At 41.6% G+C, this 22702-nt stretch overlaps 1 long non-coding RNA gene across 1 annotated transcript; it reads left to right on the top strand.

The window, feature by feature from the left end:
• Positions 1–14056: 14056 nt before the first annotated feature.
• On the top strand, positions 14057–21859 carry LOC137633669 (uncharacterized). The gene is made up of 3 exons (XR_011042344.1): positions 14057–14174; positions 14672–14700; positions 21587–21859. It is a non-coding gene; the product is annotated as an uncharacterized lncRNA (long non-coding RNA).
• Positions 21860–22702: the final 843 nt, after the last annotated feature.

Raw genomic sequence — 22702 nt, forward strand, 5'->3', positions numbered from 1 at the left:
AATAGTCGGATTTCGTATGAAATAAATATCAGATTAATACAAATGTTGTTTGTTCCAACACAGAGACTTACCTCGAAACACTTTCTTAGGAGTTACCTAGAATCTCCTCTCAAACGACCAGAATTTTGTGTAGTTTACCCTACTCCCATTTTCTATAGTGGTAGGCCTAGTGGGGGAAAACGTGCCCTGAGGGCAAACCAATTTAGGCCACATGTTTCCCAGGTCGTAGCCCTTCAGTAAGTTTTCTGGTCGCGTCGCGGTATCACACGACGCTCCTCTGTTCTCAGTGCGACCCTTTGTGTCTCGAGGCCACGGGGTTACCACATGGTCTTTAGTGCCTTACCCGCGTGCTTAGTGCTTTAGCAGCTTACCATATTAGATAATACAATATTGTTTTATTACTATATTTCTTTATCCTCTCTTTGTTATTTTTAATTGGATTTATGTCTGTATCTCCAAATATATGTAAGATGGGGAGTTTCTGTAGCCGCAGATGCATCCCGTCAACATATTCCTGTACGATCATATAGGTTTTCCCGTGACTGAGCGCCCTGTAGTTTTGCTACGGCCCTGTCCTATCTCCTGTAGCATCCCTATGCACAGACTGTTAGTAGGATAGCTGGCATTATCAGCTTTGCTTCTATACAGGAGTAGTTGCTCTGACAATTCATTGGAAAGTTGAACCATCCAGAACTTTGGTTCTTAGGGACTCCTTCCTTCCTGGTGGTAAGTCTCTTATTATAGGGCAATATTCTTGTTGGATCAAATCACAAATTTTCTAAAGTAAGAGGAACGCTCCACACGATTTGCCGGCCATAGGCCCAGGACAACGGCGAGGATGTTCCATGATGAAGGAGAAGCACTACGAGACACAAGCGCGCACAGGGAAAGCACAAAGAGAAAGCACAATTGAACCACGTGGGTACCGCGTGGGACACAAAGGGTCGGGGACACACAAGTCACACTGGGATTAAGGAGAGCGGCGAGATGATATCGCGACGCGACCAGAGAACTTACTGGAGGTCGAGACCTGAGCAAGCATGCTCTCTGACCCGGGGTTAGCCTCAGGGCTCGTATCACTCCGCCTGAGGTTACCCCTCATAGAAAATGGGTTTAGGGTAAACTACACAAAACTCTGGTCGGATGCGAAGGAGATCCCAGATACTCTTAAGAAAGTAGTTCGAGGTAAGTACTGTTAGGAAAAATACAAATTACTTAAAATTTGTGATTTTACCCTAATCAACCCTGCATCTCTTAATAGTTTCCGAGCTGTTTTCATTCCGCATTTTTACGTTTTTCTAGTTTCCATTCTAAGGAAATAAACTTGGGTTAATTTTCCTTTCCCGCCATTATCCTTACATTAAGGGGTCGGTTGCTTGATGCGTCCTCTCCAACGCCTTCGATCAAAGGCATCCTCTTGCACCAAACCTCTTCTCTCCATATCATCCTTCACCTTCTCTCGCCATCTAGTTCTCTGCCTCCATCTCGATCCTCTCCCGTAACAGGTTCCTCCCAAGCCATCCTCTCTCCCTCTATATCCATTCTCACTACGTGCCCATACCATCTCAGTAATCTTTACTTCTTATTTTTCAATATCAAACTTACCCGATGATCATATAGCTGCATCCCTGCTGCCCGACAGAAAAAACCTACGGGAGGAATACGCCAGCGATCGCTATACAGGTGGGGGTGTACATCAACAGCGCCATCTGTCAAGTAGGTACTCAAGTACTCGATGTCAACAACGAACCAATTTTCCCTCTGTCGTGCCACAGGCAAGACCTATTGAATTCGCCGTCCCTAACTGGATTTGTTTTCACAACGATTTGGTGAAGTACACTATTCCAGTTTTGAGCTTTCGCTATGCAGGGGTTTTATCTTCATTTCAAAACTTGAACTCGTTTTGGATAGATTTAATTATGGTGACGAAGAGAGTATGAACTCTCTTTCACTTTTAAATGGCCGACCCTTCCCTTAGACGGAAGTGTTGGTGACGAAGAGAGTATGGACTCTCTTTCACTTTTAAATGGCCGACCCTTCCCTTAGACGGAAGTGTGTTTAGGTTTTTGGTAATTTTGCTTAACAAGCTTTAGATCTTTTTATTTTATATCTCTCCGCCTTTATAGGCCTCTTCGATTAACTTTCCATTTATTATAAACTTATAAAAAATTAATTTTTATGTTTGTTTATTTGCGACCTTTCCTAATAGTAGGCGGTCCTTACTTGGAACCGAAGTTAATTAACGTTGAGCCCGTCATATCGTTTTTTCCTTTTAAGAATTTATACTTTTTAATGTTTTTGAAAGAATTTCTTTGATAGTCTCGTACTGTTTTCAAAGATGAACTAACGTTTAGTTTAGTCTCCGCAGTTGTTGACGTTCAGAACGTTCAACTTGCGCTCTATCGTTACGATAGAGAGAGAGTTTTTCACGGTTTCACGTTGCAGTAAGAGTAAACCGATTCTAGCGTTTCGTTCATTCTTTCTTAGTTTAAATGGTTTTAATTCTAATAAAGGAACTTTTTCTTTGGGAAACCTTTCAGTTTTTTCCTTTAGCAAATAATATGTTTTAACGATATATAATTGGGCTCTTCTCTCAGGTTCTAAGTCAAGAGAGAGAGAGAGAGAGATAGAGACGGAGGGAGAGAGAGGAGAATAAACGTTTCGTTCAAGCGGGTAACGTTGTTCTTGTTTTTTTTTTTTTTTTTTTTTTTTTTTTTTTTTTTTTTTTTCTTTCTCCCTAGTCGCTGTAGGGGAAGAAGGTAAAACGTTTCTAGAGTTTTATTCTTGTTCCCAGGCTTTATGCGGTGAGAGATTTTAAACGTAGTTTATTTGATCTAGTGTTTAGTCTCTTTTCCAGCCACTGAATTCTTTATCTTTAATTATGTTTTTCTGTTGCATTGTATAACTGTTTTCGCAATTACTACCTTTTAACGAAGGATAGGATTGCGTGTTTCAGGTGGAAATCAGTTAAAGTTTCAATTTCAGTGAAATAAGTGCAAACAGAAAATCAAAAGTGATAAAGTGATATGCGCAAAGTGTTACAGTGTTGCGTTCGAGGGTTCGTCTGTTCGTGCCAGTTGTTCACCTAGTCCGATACCTCTTACAAGCTCCCAAGCCCAGGGGAGAAGTAATGTCGAAGGACTTATGGGTTCCACAGGCCTTGATCGACGAACAGACGTTTCCCTCCGTGGTTTCGGGTGTATCTACACACGTTGCCGACGTGATCACCCCACCCACACAAAGACGAGAGAGCCCATTTATTCCTCGTCTGCGGAAGAGGTTTCTCGCAGAAACCATGGACCAAATCTTGCAGCTTTTTAAATGCAAGTCGGTCCCTTCCGCGCAAGTCCAACGGCCTAGGTGTAGCCACTGGGTCACTTCGGACTCGCTGCAGTCATCCGACGACTGCACACCTTCCGAGAGAGGCAAGGTGGTACCGCAACAGGCAGTAACTCCGTCTGTTGCCGCACCAGCTGTTTTAGACCCTCAGTCACAACGGACAGTAGCTCCGTTTGTTGCCGTCTTTTATAGACCCTATTGGTCCATGCTGCAGGTTTGCAGTCTCAGCTTGCTTCCTTCATGCAGGAGTATCGTGCTGAGAAGGTTGACACTGCACCTGTTAACCTACAACCTGCCACGGTTGTGCGCTCAGCAGATACTGCGGCTGCCTGCTCCCACACTCCACCTGTGAGAGCTCCACCACCGATGCGCAGTCGACCCTGCCAGACGCATGTTCATGCTGCACCCTCCGTTGACATGCGTGAGCTACCGCATCAGCAGTGGGAAGGTGCTGTCAAGCTGCCGTGTTTTGCCGCAATGCGGCATGATCCGCAACCCAAGGCAATCCCTCCCACGCACCAGCACTCCGCTTTTGTTGTTGCCAGCTCCCACACTCCGACTGCGGAGCAGGGTTGCCAACTCAAATTTTCAAATGTCGCTAGATAGGCTTGCAAAAGTAGCTAGAAAGTAGCTAAAGTCATATGGAACTTCTCTAAAGAAAGTAGCTAAAATAGAATACTGTAAAAAGGCAATGAATTAGCACAAAATCGCTAATTTGGCAACTCTGCTGCGGAGAAGGTTGACGATGCACCCGTTGGCCTACAGCCTGCCACGGTTGTGCGCCCGGCATGGCTGCCTGCTCCCACACTCTTGTTGTGAGAGCTCCTCCACCCATGCGCAGTCGACTCTGCCAGACGCATGCTGACTCCCACAGACACACGGAGCACTCCGTTGCCGTGCGTGAGCTACCACAAGCTGCCGTGTTTTGACACGGTGTGTCAGCCTCCGCAACACTCTGTGGTTACCGCCACTCGCCCGCAGCATACTAGTCAGTCAGGAGTTGAGGCTTCCCCACACAGCTTTGGTTGTTGCCAACTCACAGACTGTCAAACAGTTACATGACGTTGCCTTCTGGTGTGCTACTTATACACCAGTGCTGTATGTCCTCACGCACCTGTTGGGGTTGACAGTTCAGTTTTTGACAGTTCACAGACTGTCAAGCAGTTTCATAACGTTGCCTTCTGGTCTGCTGCTTATGCACCAGTGAAACCCTCACTGAGATAACCTAGCTTTTCTCGGACATGGTTCCTGTAGATGAGAAAGTGCTGTTCTCCCTCCTTCTGATATTCCCTTGAGGACTCTGTCATTTGGAGAGGAGCCTTAAGCTGCTTAGCCTCCTATGGACTTTAATTAAAGCATAACATGCTTCCAGGGAGGGTAAATGGTTCCGCTTCAGTCGCTAACCCCGTCTGTTGCCACACCTGCTCCCATAGACCTTGGGCTTTGTTGCAAGACATGCAGTCCAAGCTTAGTCCTTGATAGAGGATTTTTTACGGAGAAGAACCTTCTTGCCAACAACCTTCCTACCGGTTGGTTGTACGCCCTGTTGACGCTGAGGTATCCTACTCACGTCCGCCAGTTGAGATGGTTCCTCCACCGGTGCGACCCAGTGTGGGTTGCCAGTCGCACGTTGACGTTAAGCGACTCTCGGAGGTGGTTGTGGACGTTCAGTGTGTCACTGGGAAGACGTTCAACAACCTGCAGAGGTGACTTGTTGTGACGCAGTGCGGCAACCTCAGCAACCCGTTAAGGGGTTGTCTGCACAACCCAGACAGTCTAGACAGTTTCGGGTTGTCGCTGTACTTCCTCGCTTCCCCATGGTTCACAGACTGTGCAGCAGTACCATGATCTTGTGTCCGGCTCCGTCACGCATCCACCAGTGCGACCGGATTCAGCGAGTCAGACGTTGCCCACTCCGTTGCCGTTTCCTCATCAGTTTCGGATGAGGAACCCTCTGATGAGGACATGGCTGAACAAGACGATCAACCCCCAGCCCTGCTATCCATCCAGAAGAGGCTGAAGAAGGAACACGGCCCTGTCAGGCTGTGGATGAGTCTGGTTAGGACACTGTCATCCGTGGTTCAATTGGTGTCACTTGGAAGACTACACCTCCGTCCTCTTCGGTTTCATCTAGCTCTTCACTGGAAAAGGACAAGACGCTAGAAGCGGTCTCGATCCCGGTTTCCGGAAGATAAGTCTGGTCTGACTTGATGAAAGGACTTTATCAACCTTTAATAGGGTTTTCCCCTGACTGTTCAGACTCCCAACCACGTTCTCTTCTCAGACGCATCGGACGTAGGCTGGGGTGCGACCTTAGGCGGTAGGGAATGCTCGGGATTATGGAACTCGAGTCAAAGGACAATGCATTTCACCTGCAAGAAGCTTCTGGCAGTACGTCTGACCTGGAAAAGCTTCAGGTCTCTCCTTCAAGGCAAAGTAGTGGAGGTGAACACGGACAACTCCCTGCTTTGATGTACATCTCCTAGCAAGGAGGGACCTACTCTCTGACATGGTACGAGTTCGCAAGTGACCTCCTCTCCTGTTCAACAGGTCTAGACTTTTCGCTAGTAACAAGTTTCTTCCAAGGCAACTTGAATGTCTTAGCAGATTGTCTCAGTAGGAAGGGACAATAATTCCAACATATTGGACCCTTCACAAGGATGTATGCAAGAGACTTTGGGTCACCTGGGGCCAGCCAACCATAGATCTCTTCGCAACCTCGATGTCCAAGAGGCTCTCTATACTTTGCTCACCTATCCCGGACCCAGCAGTAGTTCTTTTAGATGCCTTTATACTAGATTGGTCTCATCTAGATCTATATGCATTCCCTCCGTTCTAGATTGTCAACAAGGTACTGCAGAAGTTCGCCTCTCACGAAGGGACAAAGTTGACACTAGTTGCTTCCCTCTGGCCCGCGAGAGAATAACTTTCCGAGGTACTTCGATGGCTAGTAGACGTACCCAGAACTCTTCCCCTAAGGGTGGACCTGCTACGTCTGCCACACGTAAGAAGGTACTCCAAGGCCTCCACGCTCTTCGTCTCACTGCCTTCAGAGTATCGAAAGACTCTCGAGAACTAGAGGTTTTTCGAAGGAGGCAACCAGAGCGATTGCTAGAGCAAGGAGAACATCCACCCTTAGAGTCTACCAATCGAAGTGGGAAATCTTCCGTAACTGGTGCAAGTCAGTATCCGTATCCTCGACCAGTACCTCTGTAACTCAAATAGCTGACTTCCTCTTATATCTGAGGAAAGAGCGATCTCTTTCAGCTCCCACTATCAAGGGTTACAGAAGCATGTTGGCATCAGTCTTCCGTCACAGAGGCTTAGATCTTTCCAACAATAAAGATCTACAGGACCTCCTTAAGTCTTTTGAGACCACGAAGGAGCGTCGTTTGGTTACACCTGGTTGGAATTTAGATGTGGTTCTAAGATTCCTTATGTTAGACAGGTTCGAACCACTTCAATCAGCCTCCCTGAAAGATCTCACCTTTAAGACTCTTTTCCTGATATGCTTAACCACAGCTAAAAGAGTCAGTGAGATTCATGCCTTCAGCAAGAACATCGGATTCTCATCCGAAACGGCTACATGTTCTACATCTTGGTTTTCTAGCCAAACACGAGCTGCCTTCTCGGCCTTGACCAATATCGTTCGATATTCCAAACTTATCGTATGGTTGGAAATGAACTAGAAAGAGTATTATGTCCTGTAAGAGCTCTTAAGTTCTACTTTAAAACCTTTGCGAGGCCCGTCTGAAGCTTTATGGTGTTCAGTTAAGAATTCATCTTTGCCTATGTCAGAGAATTCTTTATCCTTTTTTTTTATCAGACTGTTAATACGAGAAGCTCATTCCCTTCTGAATGAGGAAGACCAAGCTTGGCTGAAGGTAAGGACACACGAAGTTAGAACTGTCACAACTTCCGTGACCTTTAACCAAAATAGATCTCTGCAAAATATATTCGACGCAACCTATTGGAAAAGCAAATCAGTGTTCGCGTCTTTTATCTTAAGAATGTCCAGTCTCTTTACGAGAACTGCTACACTCTGGGACCATTCGTAGCAACGAGTGCAGTAGTGGTGGGGGCTCCACCACTACAATTCCCTAATTCCAGAACCTTTTTAATCTTTCTCTTGAAATATTTTTGGGTTGTCCGGAAGGCTAAGAAGCCTTTCGCATCCTACTTGATTTGGCGGGTGGTCAAAATCATTTCTTGAGAAGCGCCTAGATTAGAGGTTTTGATGAGGACCTTTAGTATGGGTTGCAACCCTTCATACTTCAGCTCCTAGGAGTCGCTCAGCATCCTATGAGGATCGCGAGGCTCAGTAAGGAAGACGTACTTAAAAAGGCAGAGTAATTGTTCAAGTCGTCTTCCTTACCAGGTACTTATTTATTTTATGCTTGTTATTTTGAATAACTGCTAAAATGAAATACGGAATACTTAGCTCATAATGTCAACTTGTTATGCTGGTCTCTACCCACCTCCCTGGGTGTGAATCAGCTATATGATCATCGGGTAAGTTTGATATTGAAAAATGTTATTTTCCTTAGTAAAATAAATTTTTGAATATACTTACCCGATGATCATAAATTAAAGGACCCACCCTTCCTCCCCAATAGAGAACCAGTGGGACAGAGGAGAAAATTGGTTCGTTGTTGACATCGAGTACTTGAGTACCTACTTGACAGATGGCGCTGTTGATGTACACCCCCACCTGTATAGCGATCGCTGGCGTATTCCTCCCGTAGGTTTTTTCTGTCGGGCAGCAGGGATGCAGCTATATGATCATCGGGTAAGTATATTCAAAAATTTATTTTACTAAGGAAAATAACATTTTCCAATTCTTCAAACAGTGATATTCCCATGATCTACCTCAGGATTCTCATATATGTTCTCTCAAGATTTGCTTACTCTTTTCGTCTTAAAGCCAGGTTTCCGATCCATACATTAACCCGTTTACCCCCAATGGACGTACAGTACTGGTACGTTTCGCAAAACTCATCCTTTAACCCCCTATGGATATACCGGTACGTCCTTGCAAGAAACTGCTATTTGCATTTTTTTTTGCATATTTTTTATGACTTTATGAGAAACTTCAGGCATTTTCCAAAAGAATGAGACCAACCTGACCTCTCTATGATGAAAATTAAGGCTGTAAGGGCAATCTAAAAAATATATATTGGAAAACGTGCTTGAAAAAGAAAAATGCATGGGGGTTAACCCTTTTACCCCCAATGGACGTACTGGTACGTTTCGCAAAACTCATCCCTTTACCCCCCATGGATGTACTGATACGTTCTTGCAAAAAACCGCTATTTGCATTTTTTTTTGCATATTTTTGATAACTTTATGAGAAACTTCAGACATTTTCCAAAAAATGAGACCAACCTGACCTCTCTATGACGAAAATTAAGGCTGTTAGAGCAATCTAAAAAAAAGATATAAGAAAACGCGCTTGAAAAAGAAAAACACATGGGGGTTAAGGGTTGGAAAGTTCCAAATAGCCTTGGGGGTAAAATGGTTAACACTGGTTTTATTACCGTGTTACAGATCTTGACTTTTAGCTTGGATGGCATTTTCTTATCCCATACAGCTCACGATACTTCACTCCACTTCCGCCAATCTGCTTCAATCCTAATCTCAACTTCAGTCTCACATCCTTCCTTCTGATTTATAGTAGATCCTAAGTACCTAAATTGTTCTGTTGGGTTCCTGCCATATATATTTTAGACAATTTTGTGTTTTTTTAGAATTCAAGTATTGAGTCTTCGTGAAATTTCTTTTCACTTGCGATTGGAAACTGGTGATTTTATATTCATACTTAAAGCTCTGGGTGATAGGAGGATAGATGTGAGAGAGGCAAGAGAGCGTGCTAGAAATAGGAAGGAATGGCGAGAGGCAAGAGAATGCTAAGACTGTAGGCCACTACTGTGTTAATATCCCCGGCCCCTGTGATAGCTGTGCCTGCGATGGAGAACTTGCTTCCATTTATGGTTTCCCCGGTTCAATTAGTTATCCGGAGTTCACCTCTTCGATGCTGATGTAACTTCTAATGTTAATCTTTGACAGCATCACTCGGTTCTGTGTGTACGTTGCATGAGATTTCTCGTAATTTTGACCATCCTTTGCCTTTAGATCTTTTAGAGCTTTCCTTCTTCATGAATGAGACTCAATACTACAGATTATTCTAAAAGTTTTAATCCACCTGTGACAAGATTGTGGAATGATCTTCCTTATCAAGCAGTTGAATCGGAACTTTGGAAGCTCAGAATTACAGCATATGAGTCTCTCTTCATATCTTATATATGACTGATCATAAGGTATTTTATATTTTTCATTGTAACTCATATAATCTATTTCCTGTCTTCACTGGGCTATTTCCCCTTGGGCTTATAGCATCCTGCTTTCCCAACTAGGGTTGTAGCTTAGCTAGTAATAATTGTAGTAATGATAAGAATTCCAGGACCGTTTGAGGCTCCTGGCAATCTTTTCTCATTCTTGCTGCCAGCTTCCAACCCTGCCAGGGAAGGTAAAGGCACCCAGGTTCTTTCTACCAGTGCTAGCCTCTTTACTGGTCTGAGCACTCACACAGATGATCTTCGGTCTCCAGAAGATTGTTCTCCCGAAGGAGCTCCTACGCAACTCAAGGCCTCTAAAGTTGTCCAACTTAAGTCTGCGGTCTCCAGAAGATTGTTCTCCCGAAGGAGGTCCTATGCGACTCAGGGAGAAAGGCCTCTAAAGTTGTCCAACTCAAGTCTGCGGTCTCCAGAAGATTGTTCTCCCGAAGGAGCTCCTATGCGACTCAGGGAGAAAGGCCTCTAAAGTTTCCCGACTTAGTTCGGTACATCAGAGGCAGAGAGAACCCCGAATCAGAATGTTCTTTTGTGAATGTCCTTGCACTCGTTTGTGAGAAGCAATGCTATGAACGCTACTGAGCACCTTTCAAGGATCCTAGTCCTCCAAGGAGCTGCCATGGTCTGATCTCACTCGTGTGACATTAGACGGGGTAAATACATTAATCAGATTTGCAGATCTGAGAGTTTTCTACTGTTGGGGTGGTCCCTCTTGCTCTAAGCCGAGGATATTGTCCTTCCCTGGGGCTGGGCAGTAGTTGGGGTGGATTTTATCAAATCCTGAGTATATGACAAAGTATAGGAAGCTGGTAGTGCCTGGTAGAAAGTCAGTGACCTTACTTGCACACCAGTAACTAGATTTTGAATAGGAGAGACCAGCTGGGACCACAAGCAGAGGTGGAACTGAGAATCGCTTCAGTGCTGAAAGTTGTATCACTCCTTCCGAAGAGGGATGTTGAGACGGCGGTGATGAAGTAGAGGGCTGATAGTCATGGCTCTAATATACATTGTAGGAAGTAAACCTGTGAAGACTACTGCAGCCTTTGATGTGACGAGGCCTTCAGGATCTGTGTTGAGGAAAGCTCCCAATAGGTAGGTAGGTAGGTTCGGGGTGAGGCATAGCCTTTGCAACGGCGCCTCCAAAGATTATCATCTTATGCTGTTTTGTCTTTTCCTCCACATCAGGTTTAATACTTCTTTTTTTTTTTCATTTTTGTTTCTTTACCCAAGCCTCTTCCCCTAGGAGAGGACAAGGGCCTTTAAGCTGTTCAGTCCTAATTGGGTGAAAGGGGAGGAGGAAGGAAATGCTAAGGGTAGTCCTTCTCCTTCAGCTGCCTTTCATGACATGTAGCAGCTGTGGGTAGAAATAGTCCTAGATGCTTACTTACTGCCTTTGGAGGACCTACAGACACACTTGACTTGTGGAAAATTCTAGCCTTGGTAAAAGTGGTGAAAGTGATGAAGGAGGAAAATGTGCGTTGTCATTCAAGATGGGTTTCTCTGAGTTCCTACAGTCAACTGGTGGTGGAGATCGGTCATTGACTCCTCTCCTAGTAATAGGTCTGTCCGTTAAACCCCATTTGGCGACGGTACGTTTAGTATGTCTCATCAGAGAGCGAGGTTTCCTACTTTTAATTGATCTGAAAGATGTTTATCCAACAGTCCACAAAGAAGTAAAAATGCTTCTTCCTCAACAGGTTGGAGCGGTGTATCAGATCGAGACCTTGCTGTTTGATTTTGGTAGTCTATTGGAAGCGAGGAGTTGAAGCCTTACTTGAACCTGATATTGTTCCATAGTAGCAAACTCACAGTACTTGTGCTAAGGAGAGGCCAGCATATAAGTTTACCTGTCTGGTCTAGCAACCATTGCCTGGGCCTCCCTCGTCTTGGGGTGAAGAGGGGACTTGGGCATTGATCGTATGTATGTATTTTCAGTCTTTCGGACACTGTCCCCCTCGTTCCTTTTCAAGATCAGGCGGATTCACATCCCCGGGAAGGTTGGACCAAGCAGAATTTGGTTCGTATGGTCTGCCTCCCACCAATAGATGAGTCTCCTATTTATAAGACAAATGGTTTTTCATATTCACCTTTTTTAAAAAGTCTAGTGATTGCATCAGATTTGCCGATATTATGGTATGCCTATTAACGATCTCAGGTTTTTATATTTAGGAAAATGCAAATTGATTTTAAATTTCTGAGTTTGTCAAGAGCTGATGATGAATGTTGTGATCGTAGTTGGTAGAAAGGAGACCTACTTGAGAGAGAGAGAGAGAGAGAGAGAGAGAGAGAGAGAGAGAGAGAGAGAGAGAGAGAGAGAGAGAGAGAGAGAGAGAGAGAGAGAGAGAGAGAGAGAGAGAGAGAGAGAGAGAGAGAGATTATATAATTATTTAGGCAATGTTGGAATTATGTAGACAATCTTTAACGCATTAGTGTCCGCCTGTAAGTAGAAGTATCTCGTTAACCATTTCTGGGACTTTTCAGGTGAGAGTGCGTGGAAGAAACTGCTGCTGCGGCTGTGAGGAGGAATTTGGAATTATTCTCGCTCCGTGAACACAAACCGCAGTCGTGTTAGGTACGGGGGATTTTCCGTTCAGACTCTTCTTCCATTTTACACACTTTCAATTTAGACTTCTTTCACTTTACACACTTTCACCTTAGACATTTTCACCCTATGTTCGTTCACCTCTGAGTGCTTTAGGTTCTTTTGCCTTTGACTCATTCACCTCTTGACTCTTTCGCCTTCAACTCATTCACCTCTTGACTCTTTCGCCTTCGACTCATTCACCTCTTGACTCTTTCGCCTTCGACTCATTCACCTCTTGACTCTTTTCGCCTTCGACTCATTCACCTCTGAGACTCTTTCGCCTTCGACTCATTCACCTCTTGACTCTTTCGCCTTCGACTCATTCATCTCTTGACTCTTTCGCCTTCGACTCATTCACCTCTGACTCTTTCGCCTTGGCCTCTCTCCTCCCAATCGCCTCATTCAATCTCATCTCTAGGCGGTACAGTACCTTCTTTTTGCCATCAAGATTGGAGTGACTTTGATTAAACCCAATCCATGAATATTAGCAAGTAATAATAATAATAATAATAATAATAATATGGGTATTTTGGATTAATGGGGTTTTATCGAAAAGATTATTTTCAATGGGACTTTTTCATTTTCAAAATACAATTCATGAAAATATTTATTTGTTGTTAGAAACTCTTAGAAAAATAATATTGATTATAGAACTCATTTTTTAAATTTTTGTGCTAAATTTTCTTTCTTTTTTTGTTCATGCTACAGTATGCCTTGCATTGTGTACTGTAGACATAAATTATGACCTATAGTATTGAGCAAGTCTCGGATTAATCTTGTTCTTATTGATTTTGTTGTCGATATCTATAAAATGTTTAAATATTTAGATTTTGTATTTTCAAAATGACGAGAAATTAGATAGAATAGTGTGCCCGAGTTTACCCTCAAGCAAGAAAACTCTAACCCAAGTCAGTGGAAGACCATAACACAGAGGCTATGACACTAGTGTCTGTTTAATCTTGTTCTCACTTATTTTATTGTCTATATTGATAAAATGTTAAAATATTTGAATTTTTGTATTTTTAAAAAAGGCAAATCAGGAGAGAGGTTTCCGCTCAACGGCCCAGCATGTCGTATGAGTTTTCTATTAAAAAATGATTCAGTTTAGTAAATAAAAGTATCCTGTTTCTCACAGATTTATCGACTTCGTCTCTATCACGTTTCAGTTTCCATTCTGTCTGTTTCAGACGGTTTTGACTCGTGAAGGAACCTCCTGCCCTCGACTCTACCGTATAGATTGCGATATATGGCGCAGGAGATCTGGGCTTACTGCACGGAGCCGAGAAGTCTAAGCAGGTTCGGCATTTTCTTCCGTTTGTCGATTATATTTCTTCTGTTGAAAAACAGGTCCTTAACTTACAGATTTAATCGGTTCCAAGGAGCTGTTTTTAACCCTTTTGTCCCCAAAGGACGTACTGGTACGTTTCACAAAACTCATCCCTTTACCCCCATGGACGTACCGGTACGTCCTTACAGAAAACTGTATTTCACATTTTTTTGGCATATTTTTGATAACTTTATGAGAAACTTCAGGCATTTTCCAAAAGAATGAGACCAACCTGACCTCTCTATGACAAAAATTAAGGCTGTTAGAGCAATTTAAAAAATATATACTACAAAATGTGGTGGGAAAAAAATAACCCCCTGGGGGTTAAGGGTTGGAAATTTCCAAAGAGCCTGGGGGTAAAAGGGTTAAAAAATGATTCAGTTTAGTGAATAAAAATATCCTTTTCCTCACAGATTTATCAACTTCGTCTCAATCTCGTTTCAATTTCCATTCTGTCTGTTTCAGACGGCTTTGACTCGTGAAGGAACCTCCTGCCCCCGACTCTACCGTCCAGATTGCGATATATGACGCGGGGGATCTGGGCTTACTGCACGGAGCCGAGAAGTCTAAGCAGGTTCGGTTTTCCTTAAATTCAGCTATTTCAGTTTTCCTTAAATTCAGTAATTTTAGTTTTCCTTAAATTCAGCAATTTCAGTTTTCCTTAAATTCAGCAATTTTAGTTTTCCTTAAATTCAGCAATTTCAGTTTTCCTTAAATTCAGCTATTTCAGTTTTCCTTAAATTCAGCGATTTCAGTTTGCCTTAAATTCAGCGATTTCAGTTTGCCTTAAATTCAGCGATTTCAGTTTTCCTTAAATTCAGCGATTTCAGTTTGCCTTAAATTCAGCTATTTCAGTTTTCCTTAAATTCAGCTTTTTCAGTTTTCCTTAAATTCAGCTATTTCAGTTTGCTTTAAATTCAGCAATTTCAATTTGTCTTAAATTCAGCTATTTCAGTTTGCCTTAAATTCAGCGATTCCTATTTTCCTTGAATTCAGCAATTTCAGTTTTCCTTAAATTCAGCAATTTCACTTATTTAATAATCAACACTCTTTTACCTTCTTCCTTTTCAGAGCCGAAGAGAAAGAACAGGATAAAGAAGGTAAGGTCTTTGGTTCTGTGTCCTTTTGGAGGAGGACTGTAAGCGTTATAAAAAGGGTTTATTCAAGCGCTACTTTCATCTCTAAATAACTTTTCTGAATTTCTGTCTTTTGTCCAGTGATAAACAGAAGAGTCTTCTGTCCAATGATAAACAGAAGAGTCTTATGTCCACTGATAAACAGAAGTTTTTTGTCCACTGATAAACAGAAGAATCTTATGTCCACTGATAAACAGAAGAGTCTTATGTCCAATGATACAGAAGAGTCTTATGTCCACTGATAAACAGAAGTTTTTTGCCCAATGATAAACAGAAGAGTATTTTGTCCACTGATAAACAGAAGATTCTTATGTCCAGTGATAAACAGAGGCGTCCTTTGTCCAATGATAAACACTGACTATAGAATCAACTCCTATTTCAAAGTCAGCATTTGAGACATATATATTACCTTAAGGTTTCTTATATCATTTTAATGTGTTATTTAAGATGTGCTAATTCATTATGGCTTTTTTTTATAGTCGTATCGCATCGGTCTTGTTTTAATAATTCCTCGTCTTTCCCGCCATTTTATTTCTCTCTCTGCGCTGGGCTGTTTTCCGTGTTTGCACCTTGGCTTGTGGCTTCTTGCTTTTCCAATAATACATACATACATATACCAAGGCACTTCCCCCAATTTTATGGGGTAGCCAACATCAACAAATGAAACAAAAACAAAAAAGGGGACCTCTACTCTCTACGTTCCTCCCAGCCTGACAAGGGACTCAACCGAGTTCAGCTGGTACTGCTAGGGTGCCACAGCCCACCCTCCCCCGTTATCCACCACAGATGAAGCTTCATAATGCTGAATCCCCTACTGCTGCTACCTCCACGGTCATCTAAAGCATCGCATCGGAGGAAGCAGCAGGGCCTACCGGAACTGCGTCACAATCGCTCGCCATTCATTCCTATTTCTAGCACGCTCTCTTGCCTCTCTCGCATCTATCCTCCTGTCACCCAGAGCTTCCTTCACTCCATCCATCCACCCAAACCTTGGCCTTCCTCTTGTACTTCTCCCGTCAACTCTTGCATTCCAATAATAATAATGATATGTTAGTACCCTTTGGTTTGTGGTACATCTCGGATCTATGAACTTATCTGATAGATAAGTTTCTATTTATTTTTTTATAATTTCTTTTGTTTAAAATAGTAATTTTTTGGTTTACTGAAACTTGAATTTATATAGATGTTAAAAGAAATTATGAACAATTATAAGAAAATGGAGAATTAATATACCGTAGAATTCTGTATCTACTCCGCCGTTTGTAGCATGCGTAGTAACCGAGGGAGGCCTGTGTTAATGATAGTAATCATTATAATAATAATAATAATAATGATAATAATGATAATATTTACTTCTTCAGCAGCACTCAGCTTATAGGAAAGTTTCTCAATGTTTGATATTTTCTTTTCAGAAGTTGTGTTCTGTATTCCGTCAGTATCCGTCATTACAGAAAGTTCTCAGCCTACAAACCTTGTAGGTTTCAAGAAGCCGTCTGTGTAAGTCTTATTTTGCTAAATATTATCCTAGGGTAGGATTGGTCTAACTCGCATGCTTACGATTTTCATCTCCAAACGTCACCCTACTGGTTATGTCGGGGATTCGGGTTCCGCTCAGTCGTTAGTGCCATTAGTGTCTGCAACCTTACCGTCCTTGTAAGCTAAGGTTGAGGTGTTTTGGGGAGCCTATAGGTTTATCTGCTGAGTCATCAGCAGCCACTGCCTGGCCCTCCCTGGTCCTAGCTTGGGTGGAGAGGAGGCTTGCACTCCGCTCATATGTAATATGGTTAGTCTCTAGGACATTGTCCTGCTTGCTAGTGGAATGTCACTGTCCCTTGCCCCTGCCATTCATGAGCGGCCTTTAAACTTTTAGATAGTGTCGTTTCATATTGCAAAGGACATGCTTACGCCATTCGATTATATGATATAGTTTTATAATTCATTATGAACTTTGAGGGTTGAATCACACTTATCAGTCATCCCTACATTAACCCTTTTACCCCCAAAGGACGTACTGGTACGTTTCACAAAATACATCCCTTTACCCCCATGGACGTACCGGTACGTCCTTGCAAAAAATGCTATTTACAATTTTTTTTTATTTTTTTGATAATTTTTTGAGAAATTACAGGCATTTTCCAAGAGAATGAGATCAACCTGACCTCTCTATGATGAAAATTAAGGCTGTTAGAGCAATTTGAAAAATATATACTGCAAAATGTGCTTGAATAAAAAATAACCAGTGGGGGTTAAGGGATGGAAAGTTCCAAATAGCCTGGGGGTAAAAGGGTTAAGGGGTCGGTTGCCTAATTTGCCGTCTCCATTGCCTTCTATCAAAGGCATCCTCTTCATTTAAACCTCTTCTCTCCACCATCCATCCTCACCACATGTCCACACCATCTCAGTCGTGAAACTCTTACCACTTCTGTAAATTTGCCGTCTCCAATGCCTTCTTTCAAAGGCATCCTCTTCAGTTAAAACTCTTCTCTCCACCATCCATCCTCACCACATGTCCACACCATCTCATTGTGAAACTCTTATTCTGTAATCTTTACTCCTGCCATTTTTATTTCATCTTTTTTCCAATCTTCCAAACAGTGATATTCCCTCAACCAACCTCTGCGTTCTTATCTCTGTTCTTTCAAGTTTTGCTTCTTCTTTTCGTCTTGGAGTCGACGCTTCCGATCCATGCGTTAACACGGGTCTTATTACTGTGCTATAGGATATAGACCTTTTATTTTGGTTGGAATTTACTTATCGTACACCACTCTACGTCCTTTAATTATTTCTGTACAATCTATCACACTCACTCACTAAATCCCGTCCGGAATTCTCTGGGTTGGGTCCCGCATTTGATATCGCCATTCTCTCCAGAGCCCCTATCCAATGCCATCTGTGCCAGCTGCTGAAATGTCTCGCCTCTATTTGCTTTCTTGAAGGTTTTCACCCATGAATCTCTTGGTCGTCCTCTTGGTCTATTTCCGGCCACTCGACCATGAAGCACTATCTTTGGCCATCTGTCCTGTTCCATCCTCTGTACATGCCCAAACCATCTCCTCTGAATATCTTCCACTCTAATCAGAATTGTGTCCTCAACACCAGCCATTTCTCTCACTCTCTCTCGAGACCACATGGTTATACACGTCCCTTCCGACAATTAGATACACAATTCACAGAATACAATACAAGTGCTGAAAGGAAATTAATATCAAACATTGAGATAGTTTCTTATAAGTTTATTGTTACTGGAGAACCAATGATAATAATAATACATACATACATATACCAAGGCACTTCCCCCAATTTTGGGGGGTAGCCGACATCAACAAATGAAACAAAACAAAAAAGGGGACCTCTACTCTCTACGTTCCTCCCAGCCTAACAAGGGACTCAACCGAGTTCAGCTGGTAATAAATAATAATAATAATAGTAATAATGATAATAAATGATAAGCATCTCTTCTTACTTTACTTACTTTAATGGCTGCTTTTCCGGTCCCATACAGCAGGGGAACCCCACTCTCTACAGGACTACCACTGTCGATTTACCTCGTTCGTTCAGAGTATTTAACGTTTCGTATCGCGTATTGTTCATTTACTGTTAAATCGTCACTGTTGTATGACTGTGAAATAAGAGTTGAGTTTCCTCTTGAAAGCCTTAATGTCTTCAATCATTCGAATGTTTCAAGTGATCTATTCTTATTTTCAAAATGACCATCAATTTGTATCGGACCCTAGATCTCTCTCTCCGTTTTGTTTCAATTTCAATTGAACAATGGAGCTAATCGGTAGAAGGAAGGTAAAATAGATTAAATTTATAAAATAAAACTGGTACGATAAGTGTCACATGACCACCAATTTGTATCGGACCCTAGATCTTTCTCTCCGTTTTGTTTCAATTTGAATTGAACAATGGAACCAATCGGTAGAAGAAAGGTAGAATAGAATAAAACTCACAAAATAAAACTGGTACGTTAATTGTCACGACGGCATGTTATCATCGTTATCTTAAAACACTTTAGTATTGTTTCAGCTACGAAAGTCGTGTTAAGCGTAAGCCTCCTTGTTTTAACTCATAATCTTTATTTATAAATATAAGTATTTAGCATAAGTCTCCTTGTTTTAATTCATAATCTTTATTTATAAATATAAGTATTTAGCGTAAGTCTCCTTGTTTTAGTTCATAATCTTTATTTATAAATATAAGTATTTAGTATAAGTCTCCTTGTTTTAATTCATAATCTTTATTTATAAATATAAGTATTAACTTTAGTATCTATATCTATAAAGATTCAACATATTCAGTTAATATGAGCAATAATTTAACATTTTTTATAAACAAAGTTAATGTTGGAATAATTCGTACCTCTTCTTTTTCCATTTTGATGAAAAGAATAAAGATATATTTACAAACTCAATTTCTGTACTGTATTTAATTTCACCAAATACGATTATAGTTACAGTGAACCCTCGCTACTTCGCGGTTCGACCATCGCGGATTCACCACTTCGCAGATTTTTTCCATAACCCATATATATACAGTAATATATATATATATATATATATATATATATATATATATATATATATATATATATATATATATATATATATATATATATATGTATGCATGTATTTATGTATATATGTAGGTATGTATATGTGTATACATATAAATATATATATATATATATATATATATATATATATATATATATATATATATATATATATATATATATATATATATATATATATACACACACACACACACACACACATATATATATATATATATATATATATATATATATATATATATATATATATATATATATATATATATATATATATATATATATATATATATATATATATCTAAAGTAGGAAGATGTGATGTAGTTCTAAAGGAAAAGTATGGGAAATATGTCTGGGTAATAAGCAAAGCTCTACCTCCAGTTTGTTTCTACATTATGATCAGAGATAAATGTAAACAAAACATTGGTTGCCATTTTTTATCGGGCTTTTTAGCATGTTTAGGAAATGCATGATATAAAATCACCTTTAATATTTGCGCCTGTTTTAGTTTAGGGTACTGTAGTACATGCATTAAGTGTTCTGTACATTAAAGGGTAGTTTGTTAACAGTACTACGTACAAGGGAAGGTTTTAAAAGTCTGAATATACATGTTGAATAAATAGGTAAATATGGTGTCACTACTTCGCGGATTTTCACCTATTGCGGCCGCGACTGGAACCTATCTACCGCGATAAACGAGGGTTCACTGTATCTTGAAATATCTTGAAATACATGACCTTCATATGGTAATACTTTCCAAGAACTTTGGCTTTTGTATTGGGGTTAATTTTTGTAAATTCAAGATGGCTTGTCTTCACAGGATAGTGTCGCCAGTCCACCTCATGCTGTGCGCTGTAGATATTAGTTTGAATGGCTTAGCATTCTCCCGCCTGTCCATAGTTTCAATGATATTTAGCCTTCTACCTTAGCTCTCTTTTGCTCTCCAGCATTTCAATGTTGTAGTTGCATGTTCCGCTACCTAGAAATCCCAAACAGACAAATATAATACTCGATTTGGGAGCAGGGATCTCCAAAACGCCTCACATCTTCAAAGCACAAAATAACACAGAGCTACGAAAAACACGTCCGAACGTTCACGGGTGCCAACAAGGAATGATGGGAGAAGGTTAGTTAGTGGTGGTGGTGGTGGGGGGGGGGGTGCGGGGGGGCAGTAGCTGTAGACACCTCGTAGTAACGGGTGATTTTCATGAGGGAGAAGTCTAATTGGAAAGGGACCTCTGGTAGTGGTATCACTCGCCCCAGTTTTAATTCCGACACCCTTTTAGGGGTGAGCGAGCTGGATATATTCCTAGCATTCCATGCAACTTTTTTCTCCGGTATATTTAGCAGTATTGATACCTTTGAAATGGTGCTTTAAGGAGCATTTCATGGAGCGACACAGGTTGAGCCCAGAAATAGATTTTTCCTTTGTCAAAATCCCTTTATTAGAAACAAACTTAATTTTTTTAGAAAAATGTATAAAATCAAGAGGAAAATAACCTTAACCCTTTTACCCTCAAAGGACGTACTGGTACGTTTCACAAAACTCATCCCTTTACCCCCATGGACGTACCGGTACGTCCTTGCAAAAAATGCTATAAAAATTTTTTTTTTCATAGTTTTGATAATTTTTTGAGAAAATTCAGGCATTTTCCAAGAGAATGAGACCAACCTGACCTCTCTATGACAAAAATTGAGGCTGTTAGAGCAATTTAAAAGAAATATACTGCAAAATGTGCTTGAAAAAAAATTAACCCCTGGGGGTTAAGGGTTGGAAATTTCCAAAGAGCCTGGGGGTAAGGGTTGAACACCAGACTAAATTTATAAGAATGATGATTAAAGAAACAATAGTTAAAATTAAACAGAAAAGCAGAAAAATAGTTAATAAAGAAGTATGCCAAAATCAGATAAAAAAATGACGAGTCGGCAAATTTCCCTGTTGCACCAAGAATGCTCGTTCCCATTGTATTCTGTATCCCCTCTTACATATTGCTCTGTTTTCCTATCCAACAATTTTCAGCTGTAGTTGCATGCGATTCGTGAATGGCCAATCTGTCCAGATTCACGAATCTTATCCCATCATTGCTTGTGACGCCAACTTGATTCGTCATCTGGCGATCTCTAACGCTTGAATGGAAAGTGTTTAGTCTCCCCTTACACTCCCAATGGTCTTCTGTGTTAATGCATGACCGCTTTCACTAACCGCATCCGCTTATCGTCGCTTCTATTCAGATAATGATTGAAAACTGGTTTCAGGTGTCTGTCTGTTCTTCCAGAGAAGAACGACGTGGAGGGGATTAAGAGGGAGAAGCCGAAGAACGGGAGGAGGAGGAAGAACGAAGAACGGGAGGAGGAGGAGGAGGATGGCGAGAGGTGAAGAATGAACAGGAGTTTTGCAAGCACCGTTCCGACGCGTTCTCTTTTGTACGGGGATCGGCCTTGAGTTCGGACTCTCCCAACGACTGCCGAGAGGCCGTAGTGCGCGCGTACGAGAAGCGACGACGACGACGGTTCACTCTTAACATGACGCCGCCCTTCGTCCGTGAGCGTTCGAGGGCAAGGCTGATGTCTTCATCCAAAATATTAAACATAAATAAAAACTTGAAGTGTCTTTTTCTCTGCCGTTTTCTCTGCACTTAAATGGAAAGGCTGAGGAGTCTGTTAATTCGTTCCTACATGAATTCAAACCATCGTGCTCCAATACGAGTGACATCGGTGAAGCTGGGGTAAAAGTAATTGATTGGTGTTTAATATTTATGTCATCCATAATTTAGTACTTGTAGTTATGCTCTGGAAATGAATCATAATTTTGTTCCATTACTCCATACAAACCCTCGCTATCTATAGGGGATATTACTTTCGGCATAGATGAAACTAGAGCTATAAGATTTCTGCGAGAGATAACTACCCCAACTGCTAGTTATCGGGAGGGCCGCTCTCTCACACACCTTGGGTGAGCACCCACTTTGCTTTTGGCTTGGTAGAGTGTGGTCGTTGCCGCTCTTTCCTGCCTTAAACTCGACATGCCATTTGGTTTATCAACAATTAATTCTGTCTTTTCTTTCTCTTTTTAGAGTGTGTGCGTACTTCATTCTTACCGCTCCTGCGGTACCTTCATATCCGGCCTTGAGATGGATCCAACTGTGTCCGTCTTGCCGAGGCTAACGATGTGACACGGACAGCATTTGTCCGAAGTGTCGGGAGTGGTCTGGCTCCCAGTGGGAGAGGTTTGGTCGCAGGAAAATGAAGTCTAAGCGAGATTCTTCTCCTGGGTCTTCCTCAAACTCGAAGAAATCTCTGACTTCTTTTACCCCCCCAATTTCTTCCCGAAGCTGCTCCCGAACCGGTCATCTCTCGGGAGCAGGCGAGTAATAGCGCAGCCCTATTAACAC

This window comes from Palaemon carinicauda, chromosome 43 (genome assembly GCF_036898095.1).
Source record: "Palaemon carinicauda isolate YSFRI2023 chromosome 43, ASM3689809v2, whole genome shotgun sequence".
NCBI lineage: Eukaryota > Metazoa > Arthropoda > Malacostraca > Decapoda > Palaemonidae > Palaemon > Palaemon carinicauda.